A 12395-nucleotide genomic window follows, 5' to 3' on the forward strand; every position below is an offset into this window, starting at 1 on the left:
GAACAACAAGAACAACAAGAACAACAAGAACAACAAGAACAAGAACAGCAAGAACAACAAGAACAACAAGAACAACAAGAACAACAAGAACAACAAGAACAACAAGAACAACAACAACAACAGGAACAACAAGAACAACAACAACAACAAGAATAACATAAACAAGAACAACAACAACAAGAAGAAGAACAACAAGAAGAACAACAAGTACAACAAGAACAGCAAGACCAACAACAACAACAACATCAACAACAACAAGAACAACAAGAATAGCAAGAACAACAACAACAACCAGAACAACAACAACAAGAACAACAAGAACAACAACAAAATGAACAACAAGAACATCAACAATCAGAACAACAAGAACAACAACTGCAACAAGAGCAACAAGAGCAACAAGAACAACAAGAGCAACAAGAACAACAAGAACAACAAGATCAACAAGAACAACAAGAACAACAAGAACAACAAGAACAACAAGAGCAACAAGAACAAGGACAGCAAGAACAACAAGAACAACAAGAACAACAAGAACAACAAGAACAACAAGAACAACAAGAACAACAAGAACAACAAGAACAACAGGAACAACAAGAACAACAAGAACAACAAGAACAACAACAACAATAACAACAACAAGAACAACAAGAACAAGAAGAACAAGAAGAACAACGAGAGCAACGAGAACAACGAGAACAACGAGAACAACGAGAACAACGAGAACAACGAGAACAACGAGAACAACGAGAACAACAAGAACAACAAGAACAACAACAACAAGAAGATCAACAACCAGAACAACAAGAACAACAAGAACAACAAGAACAACAAGAACAACAAGAACAACAAGAACAACAAGAACAACAAGAACAACAAGAACAACAAGAACAACAAGAACAACAAGAACAACAAGAACAACAAGAACAACAAGAACAACAAGATCAACAAAAGCAACAAGAACAACAAGAACAACAAGAACAACAAGAACAACAAGAACAACAAGAGCAACAAGAACAACAAGAACAACAAGGACAACAACAACAACAACAAGAACATCAAGAACAACAAGAGCAACAAGAACAAGAACAGCAAGAACAACAACAACAACAACAACAAGAACAACAAAAACAAGAACATCAAGAACAACAAGAGCAACAAGAACAAGAACAGCAAGAACAACAACAACAACAACAACAACAAGAACAACAAAAACAAGAACAATAACAACAACAACAACAACCGGAACAACAAGAACAACCGGAACAACAAGAACAACAAGAACAACCAGAACAACAACAACAACATCAACAACAACCGGAACAACAAGAACAACAAGAACAACAAGAACAACCAGAACAACAACAACATCAACAACAACAAGAACAACAAGAACAGCAAGAACAACAACAACAACAACCAGAACAACAACAAGAACAACAAGAACAACAAGAACAACAACAACATGAACAACAAGAACATCAACAATCAGAACAACAAGAACAACAACAGCAACAAGAGCAACAAGAGCAACAAGAGCAACAAGAGCAACAAGAGCAACAAGAACAACAAGAACAACAAGATCAACAAGAACAACAAGAACAACAAGATCAACAAGAACAACAAGAACAACAAGAACAACAACAACAATAAGAACAACAAGAACAAGAAGAACAAGAAGAACAACAAGAACAACAAGAGCAACAAGAACAACAAGAGCAACAAGAACAACCGGAACAACAAGAACAACAAGAACAACAAGAACAACAAGAACAACAAGAACAACAACAAGATCAACAAAAACAAGTACAACAAGATCAACAAGAACAACAAGAACAAGTACAACAAGATCAACAAGAACAAGTACAACAAGATCAACAAGAACAAGTACAACAAGATCAACAAGAACAACAAGAACAAGTACAACAAGATCAACAAGAACAACAGCAACATGAACAACAAGAAAAACAAGAACAACAAGAACAACAAGAGCAACAAGAACAACAAGAACAACAAGAACAACAAGAACAACAAGAACAACAAGAACAACAAGAACAACAAGAACAACAAGAACAACAAGAACAACATGAACAACAACAACAATAACAACAACAAGAACAACAAGAACAGCAAGAGCAACAACAAGAACAACAAGAACAACAAGAACAACAAGAACAACAACAACATGAGCAACAAGAACAACAACAGCAACAAGAGCAACAAAAGCAACAAGAGCAACAAGAACGACAAGAACAAAAAGAACAACAAGATCAACAAGAGCAACAAGAGCAACAAGAACAACAAGAACAACAAGAACAAGAAGAACGGCAAGGACAACAACAACAACAAGAACAACAAGAACAACAAGAACAAGAACAGCAAGAACAACAAGAACAACAAGAACAACAAGAACAACAAGAACAACAAGAACAACAAGAACAACCGGAACAACAAGAACAACAAGAACAACCAGAACAACAACAACATCAACAACAACAAGAACAACAAGAACAGCAAGAACAACAACAACAACAACCAGAACAACAACAACAACAACAACAAGAACAACAAGAACAACAACAACATGAACAACAAGAACATCAACAATCAGAACAACAAGAACAACAACAGCAACAAGAGCAACAAGAGCAACAAGAGCAACAAGAGCAACAAGAGCAACAAGAACAACAAGAACAACAAGATCAACAAGAACAACAAGAACAACAAGAACAACAAGAACAACAAGAACAACAACAACAATAAGAACAACAAGAACAACAAGAACAACAAGAACAACAAGAGCAACAAGAACAACAAGAGCAACAAGAACAACCGGAACAACAAGAACAACAAGAACAAGAACAACAAGAACAACAAGAACAACAATAAGAACAACAAGAACAACAAGAACAACAAGAACAACAAGAACAACAAGAACAACAAGAACAACAAGAACAACAAGAACAACAAGAACAACAAGAACAACAACAAGATCAACAAGAACAAGTACAACAAGATCAACAAGAACAACAAGAACAAGTACAACAAGATCAACAAGAACAAGTACAACAAGATCAACAAGAACAACAAGAACAAGTACAACAAGATCAACAAGAACAACAGCAACATGAACAACAAGAAAAACAAGAACAACAAGAACAACAAGAGCAACAAGAACAACAAGAACAACAAGAACAACAAGAACAACAAGAACAACAAGAACAACAAGAACAACAAGAACAACAAGAACAACAAGAACAACAAGAACAACAAGAACAACATGAACAACAAGAACAACAAGAACAGCAAGAACAACAAGAACAACAAGAACAACAAGAACAACAAGGACAACAACAACAATAACAACAACAAGAACAACAAGAACAGCAAGAGCAACAACAAGAACAACAAGAACAACAAGAACAACAAGAACAACAACAACATGAGCAACAAGAACAACAACAGCAACAAGAGCAACAAAAGCAACAAGAGCAACAAGAACGACAAGAACAACAAGAACAACAAGAACAACAAGAACAGCAAGAACAACGAGAACAACAAGAACAACAAGAACAACAAGAACAACAAGAACAACAACAACAATAACAACAACAAGAACAACAAGAACAAGAAGAACAAGAAGAACAACAAGAACAACAAGAGCAACAAGAACAACAAGAGCAACAAGAACAACCGGAACAACAAGAACAACAACAAGAACAACAAGAACAACAAGAACAACAAGAACAACAAGAACAACAAGGACAACAACAACAACAACAAGAACAACAAGAACAACATGAACAGAAAGAGCAGCAAGAACAACAAGAACAACAAGAACAACAAGAACAACAAGAACAACAAGAACAACAAGAACAAGAACAGGAAGAACAACAACAACAACAAGAACAACAAAAACAAGAACAACAACAAGAACAACACGAACAACAACAAGAACAACAACAACAACAAGAACAACAAGAACAACAAGAACAACAAGAACAACAGGAACGACAAGAACAACAAGAACAACAAGAACAACGAGAGCAACGAGAACAACGAGAACAACGAGAACAACGAGAACAACGAGAACAACGAGAACAACGAGAACAACAAGAATAACAAGAACAACAAGAACAACCAGAACAGCAAGAAGAACAACAAGAACAACAAGAACAACCAGAACAGCAAGAAGAACAACAAGAACAACAAGAACAACAAGAACAACAAGATCAACAAAAACAACAAGAACAACAAGAACAACAAGAACAACAAGAACAACAAGAACAACAAGAACAACAAGAACAGCAAGAGCAACAACAACAACATCAACAACAACAAGAACAACAAGAATAGCAAGAACAACAACAACAACAACAACCAGAACAACAACAACAACAACAAGAACAACAAGAACAACAACAACATGAACAACAAGAACATCAACAATCAGAACAACAAGAACAACAACAGCAACAAGAGCAACAAGAGCAACAAGAGCAACAAGAGCAACAAGAACAACAAGAACAACAAGATCAACAAGAACAACAAGAACAACAAGAACAACAAGAACAACAAGAACAACAAGAACAACAAGAACAAGAACAGCAAGAACAACAAGAACAACAAGAACAACAAGAACAACAAGAGCAACAAGAACAACCGGAACAACAAGAACAACAAGAACAACCAGAACAACAACAACATCAACAACAACAAGAACAACAAGAACAGCAAGAGCAACAACAACAACAACCAGAACAACAACAACAACAACAAGAACAACAAGAACAACAACAACATGAACAACAAGAACATCAACAATCAGAACAACAAGAACAACAACAGCAACAAGAGCAACAAGAGCAACAAGAGCAACAAGAGCAACAAGAGCAACAAGAACAACAAGAACAACAAGATCAACAAGAACAACAAGAACAACAACAACAATAAGAACAACAAGAACAAGAAGAACAACAATAACAACAAGAGCAACAAGAACAACAAGAGCAACAAGAACAACCGGAACAACAAGAACAACAAGAACAAGAACAACAAGAACAACAAGAACAACAACAAGAACAACAAGAACAACAAGAACAACAAGAACAACAAGAACAACAAGAACAACAAGAACAACAAGAACAACAACAAGATCAACAAGAACAAGTACAACAAGATCAACAAGAACAACAAGAACAAGTACAACAAGATCAACAAGAACAAGTACAACAAGATCAACAAGAACAACAAGAACAAGTACAACAAGATCAACAAGAACAACAGCAACATGAACAACAAGAAAAACAAGAACAACAAGAACAACAAGAGCAACAAGAACAACAAGAACAACAAGAACAACAAGAACAACAAGAACAACAAGAACAACAAGAACAACAAGAACAACAAGAACAACAAGAACAACAAGAACAACATGAACAACAAGAACAACAAGAACAGCAAGAACAACAAGAACAACAAGAACAACAAGAACAACAAGGACAACAACAACAATAACAACAACAAGAACAACAAGAACAGCAAGAGCAACAACAAGAACAACAAGAACAACAAGAACAACAAGAACAACAAGAACAACAAGAACAACAACAACATGAGCAACAAGAACAACAACAGCAACAAGAGCAACAAAAGCAACAAGAGCAACAAGAACGACAAGAACAACAAGAACAACAAGAACAACAAGAACAGCAAGAACAACGAGAACAACAAGAACAACAAGAACAACAAGAACAACAACAACAATAACAACAACAAGAACAACAAGAACAAGAAGAACAAGAAGAACAACAAGAACAACAAGAGCAACAAGAACAACAAGAGCAACAAGAACAACCGGAACAACAAGAACAACAACAAGAACAACAAGAACAACAAGAACAACAAGAACAACAAGAACAACAAGAACAACAAGAACAACAAGAACAACAAGGACAACAACAACAACAACAACAACAAGAACAACAAGAACAACATGACCAGCAAGAACAACAAGAACAACAACAACAAGAACAACAAGAACAACATTAACAACAAGAACAACAAGAACAACAAGATCAACAAGAACAACAAGAACAACAAGAACAACAAGAACAACAAGAACAACAAGAACAACAAGAACAACAAGAACAACAACAACAACAAGAACAACAAGAACAACGAGAACAACGAGAACAACAAGAACAACAAGAACAACAAGAACAACAAGAACAACAAGAACAACAAGAACAACGAGAGCAACGAGAACAACGAGAACAACGAGAACAACGAGAACAACGAGAACAACGAGAACAACGAGAACAACAAGAATAACAAGAACAACAAGAACAACCAGAACAGCAAGAAGAACAACAAGAACAACAAGAACAACCAGAACAGCAAGAAGAACAACAAGAACAACAAGAACAACAAGAACAACAAGATCAACAAAAACAACAAGAACAACAAGAACAACAAGAACAACAAGAACAACAAGAACAACAAGAACAACAAGAACAACAAGAACTACAACAATAACAAGGACAACAACTACAACTACAACAAGAACAACAACAACAACAAGAACAACAACAACAACAAGAACAACAAGAACAACAACAACAACAAGAACAACAAGAACAACGAGAACAACGAGAACAACAAGAACAACAAGAACAACAAGAACAACAAGAACAACAAGAACAACAAGAACAACGAGAGCAACGAGAACAACGAGAACAACGAGAACAACGAGAACAACGAGAACAACGAGAACAACGAGAACAACAAGAATAACAAGAACAACAAGAACAACCAGAACAGCAAGAAGAACAACAAGAACAACAAGAACAACCAGAACAGCAAGAAGAACAACAAGAACAACAAGAACAACAAGAACAACAAGATCAACAAAAACAACATGAACAACAAGAACAACAAGAACAACAAGAACAACAAGAACAACAAGAACAACAAGAACAACAAGAACAACAAGAACAACAAGAACAACAAGAACAACAAGAACTACAACAATAACAAGGACAACAACTACAACTACAACAAGAACAACAACAACAACAAGAACAACAACAAGAACAACAAGAACAACAAGATCAACAAAAACAACAACTACAACAAGAACAGCAAGAACAGCAACAACAACAAGAACAACAAGAACAGCAAGAACAACAAGATCAACAAGAACAACAAGAACAACAAGAACAACAAGAGCAACAAGAACAACAAGAACAACAAGAACAACAAGAACAACAAGAACAACAAGAACAACAAGAACAACAAGGACAACAACAACAACAACAAGAACAACAAGAACAACATGAACAGAAAGAGCAGCAAGAACAACAAGAACAACAAGAACAACAAGAACAACAAGAACAACAAGAACAGGAAGAACAACAACAACAACAAGAACAACAAAAACAAGAACAACAACAAGAACAACACGAACAACAACAAGAACAACAACAACAACAAGAACAACAAGAACAACAAGAACAACAAGAACAACAAGAACAACAAGAACAACAAGAACAACAAGAACAACAAGAACAACAAGAACAACAGGAACGACAAGAACAACAAGAACAACAAGAACCACAGGAACAACAAGAGCAACAAGAACAAGAACAGCAAGAACAACAACAACAACAACAAGAACAACAGGAACAACAACAGCAAGACCATCAAGAACAACAAGAACAACAAGAACAAGAACAACAACATCTACCAGAACCACAACAACATGAACAGCAAGAACAAGAACAACAACAACAAGAACAACGGGAACAACAACAGCAAGAACAACAAGGACAATAAGAATAACAAGAACAAGAAGAACAACAAGAACAACAAGAGCAACAAGAGCAACAAGAACAACAAGAACAACAAGAAAATCAAGAACAAGAACAACAACATCAACCAGAACAACAACAACATGAACAACAAGAACAACAACAGCAACAACAACAACAAGGACAACAAGAACAACAAGAACAAAAAGAACAACAAGAACAACGAGAACAACGAGAACAACGAGATCAACGAGAACAACAACAAGAACAACAACTACAACAACAACAACTAGAACAACAAGAACAACAAGAACACCAAGAACAACAAGAACAACAAGAACAACAAGAACAACAAGAACATCAAGAACAACAAGAACAACAAGACCAAGAACAACAACAACAACAACAAGAACAAAAAGAACAACAACAACATAAACAACAAGAACATCAACAACCAGAACAACAACAGCAACAACAGCAACAAGAGCAACAAGAGCAACAAGAGCAACAAGAGCAAGAAGAGCACTAAGAACAACAAGAACAACAAGAACAACAACAACAACAACAACTAGAACAACAAGAACACCAAGAACAACAAGAACAACAAGATCAACAAGAACAACAAGGACATCAACAACAATAACAACAAGAACAGCAAGGACAACAAGAACAACAAGAACAAGATCAGCAAGAACAACAACAAGAAGAACTACATGAACAACAACAACAAGAACAACAAGAACAACAACAACAACAGGAACAACAAGAACAACAACAACAACAAGAATAACATAAACAAGAACAACAACAACAAGAAGAAGAACAACAAGAAGAACAACAAGAAGAACAACAAGAACAACAAGAACAGCAAGAGCAACAACAACAACATCAACAACAACAAGAACAACAAGAATAGCAAGAACAACAACAACAACAACCAGAACAACAACAACAACAACAAGAACAACAAGAACAACAAGAACAACAACAGCAACAAGAGCAACAAGAGCAACGAGAGCAACAAGAGCAACAAGAACAACAAGAACAACAAGATCAACAAGAACAACAAGAACAACAAGAACGACAAGAACAACAAGAACAACAAGAACAAGAACAGCAAGAACAACAAGAACAACAAGAACAACAAGAACAACAAGAACAACAAGAACAACTAGAACAACCGGAACAACAAGAACAACAAGAACAACCAGAACAACAACAACATCAACAACAACAAGAACAACAAGAACAGCAAGAACAACAACAACAACAACCAGAACAACAACAACAACAACAAGAACAACAAGAACAACAACAACATGAACAACAAGAACATCAACAATCAGAACAACAAGAACAACAACAGCAACAAGAGCAACAAGAGCAACAAGAGCAACAAGAGCAACAAGAACAACAAGAACAACAAGATCAACAAGAACAACAAGAACAACAAGAACAACAAGAACAACAAGAACAACAACAACAATAAGAACAACAAGAACAAGAAGAACAACAAGAACAACAAGAGCAACAAGAACAACAAGAGCAACAAGAACAACCGGAACAACAAGAACAACAAGAACAAGAACAACAAGAACAACAAGAACAACAACAAGAACAACAAGAACAACAAGAACAACAAGAACAACAAGAACAACAAGAACAACAAGAACAACAAGAACAACAAGAACAACAACAAGATCAACAAGAACAAGTACAACAAGATCAACAAGAACAACAAGAACAAGTACAACAAGATCAACAAGAACAAGTACAACAAGATCAACAAGAACAACAAGAACAAGTACAACAAGATCAACAAGAACAACAGCAACATGAACAACAAGAAAAACAAGAACAACAAGAACAACAAGAGCAACAAGAACAACAAGAACAACAAGAACAACAAGAACAACAAGAACAACAAGAACAACAAGAACAACAAGAACAACAAGAACAACAAGAACAACAAGAACAACATGAACAACAAGAACAACAAGAACAGCAAGAACAACAAGAACAACAAGAACAACAAGAACAACAAGGACAACAACAACAATAACAACAACAAGAACAACAAGAACAGCAAGAGCAACAACAAGAACAACAAGAACAACAAGAACAACAACAACATGAGCAACAAGAACAACAACAGCAACAAGAGCAACAAAAGCAACAAGAGCAACAAGAACGACAAGAACAACAAGAACAACAAGAACAACAAGAACAGCAAGAACAACGAGAACAACAAGAACAACAAGAACAACAAGAACAACAACAACAATAACAACAACAAGAACAACAAGAACAACAAGAACAAGAAGAACAACAAGAACAACAAGAGCAACAAGAACAACAAGAGCAACAAGAACAACCGGAACAACAAGAACAACAACAAGAACAACAAGAACAACAAGAACAACAAGAACAACAAGAACAACAAGAACAACAAGAACAACAAGAACAACAAGGACAACAACAACAACAACAACAACAAGAACAACAAGAACAACATGACCAGCAAGAACAACAAGAACAACAACAACAAGAACAACAAGAACAACATTAACAACAAGAACAACAAGAACAACAAGATCAACAAGAACAACAAGAACAACAAGAACAACAAGAACAACAAGAACAACAAGAACAACAACAACAACAAGAACAACAAGAACAACGAGAACAACGAGAACAACAAGAACAACAAGAACAACAAGAACAACAAGAACAACAAGAACAACAAGAACAACGAGAGCAACGAGAACAACGAGAACAACGAGAACAACGAGAACAACGAGAACAACGAGAATAACAAGAACAACAAGAACAACCAGAACAGCAAGAAGAACAACAAGAACAACAAGAACAACCAGAACAGCAAGAAGAACAACAAGAACAACAAGAACAACAAGAACAACAAGATCAACAAAAACAACAAGAACAACAAGAACAACAAGAACAACAAGAACAACAAGAACAACAAGAACAACAAGAACAACAAGAACAACAAGGACAACAACAACAACAACAAGAACAACAAGAACAACATGAACAGAAAGAGCAGCAAGAACAACAAGAACAACAAGAACAACAAGAACAACAAGAACAAGAACAGGAAGAACAACAACAACAACAAGAACAACAAAAACAAGAACAACAACAAGAACAACACGAACAACAACTAGAACAACAACAACAACAAGAACAACAAGAACAACAAGAACAACAAGAACAACAAGAACAACAAGAACAACAAGATCAACAAGAACAACAAGAACAACAACAACAATAAGAACAACAAGAACAAGAAGAACAACAATAACAACAAGAGCAACAAGAACAACAAGAGCAACAAGAACAACCGGAACAACAAGAACAACAAGAACAAGAACAACAAGAACAACAAGAACAACAACAAGAACAACAAGAACAACAAGAACAACAAGAACAACAAGAACAACAAGAACAACAAGAACAACAAGAACAACAACAAGATCAACAAGAACAAGTACAACAAGATCAACAAGAACAACAAGAACAAGTACAACAAGATCAACAAGAACAAGTACAACAAGATCAACAAGAACAACAAGAACAAGTACAACAAGATCAACAAGAACAACAGCAACATGAACAACAAGAAAAACAAGAACAACAAGAACAACAAGAGCAACAAGAACAACAAGAACAACAAGAACAACAAGAACAACAAGAACAACAAGAACAACAAGAACAACAAGAACAACAAGAACAACAAGAACAACAAGAACAACATGAACAACAAGAACAACAAGAACAGCAAGAACAACAAGAACAACAAGAACAACAAGAACAACAAGGACAACAACAACAATAACAACAACAAGAACAACAAGAACAGCAAGAGCAACAACAAGAACAACAAGAACAACAAGAACAACAAGAACAACAAGAACAACAAGAACAACAAGAACAACAACAACATGAGCAACAAGAACAACAACAGCAACAAGAGCAACAAAAGCAACAAGAGCAACAAGAACGACAAGAACAACAAGAACAACAAGAACAACAAGAACAGCAAGAACAACGAGAACAACAAGAACAACAAGAACAACAAGAACAACAACAACAATAACAACAACAAGAACAACAAGAACAAGAAGAACAAGAAGAACAACAAGAACAACAAGAGCAACAAGAACAACAAGAGCAACAAGAACAACCGGAACAACAAGAACAACAACAAGAACAACAAGAACAACAAGAACAACAAGAACAACAAGAACAACAAGAACAACAAGGACAACAACAACAACAACAACAACAAGAACAACAAGAACAACATGACCAGCAAGAACAACAAGAACAACAACAACAAGAACAACAAGAACAACATTAACAACAAGAACAACAAGAACAACAAGATCAACAAGAACAACAAGAACAACAAGAACAACAAGAACAACAAGAACAACAAGAACAACAAGAACAACAAGAACAACAACAACAACAAGAACAACAAGAACAACGAGAACAACGAGAACAACAAGAACAACAAGAACAACAAGAACAACAAGAACAACAAGAACAACAAGAACA

The sequence above is a fragment of the Megalopta genalis genome, unplaced genomic scaffold, assembly GCF_051020955.1.
Source record: "Megalopta genalis isolate 19385.01 unplaced genomic scaffold, iyMegGena1_principal scaffold0024, whole genome shotgun sequence".
NCBI lineage: Eukaryota > Metazoa > Arthropoda > Insecta > Hymenoptera > Halictidae > Megalopta > Megalopta genalis.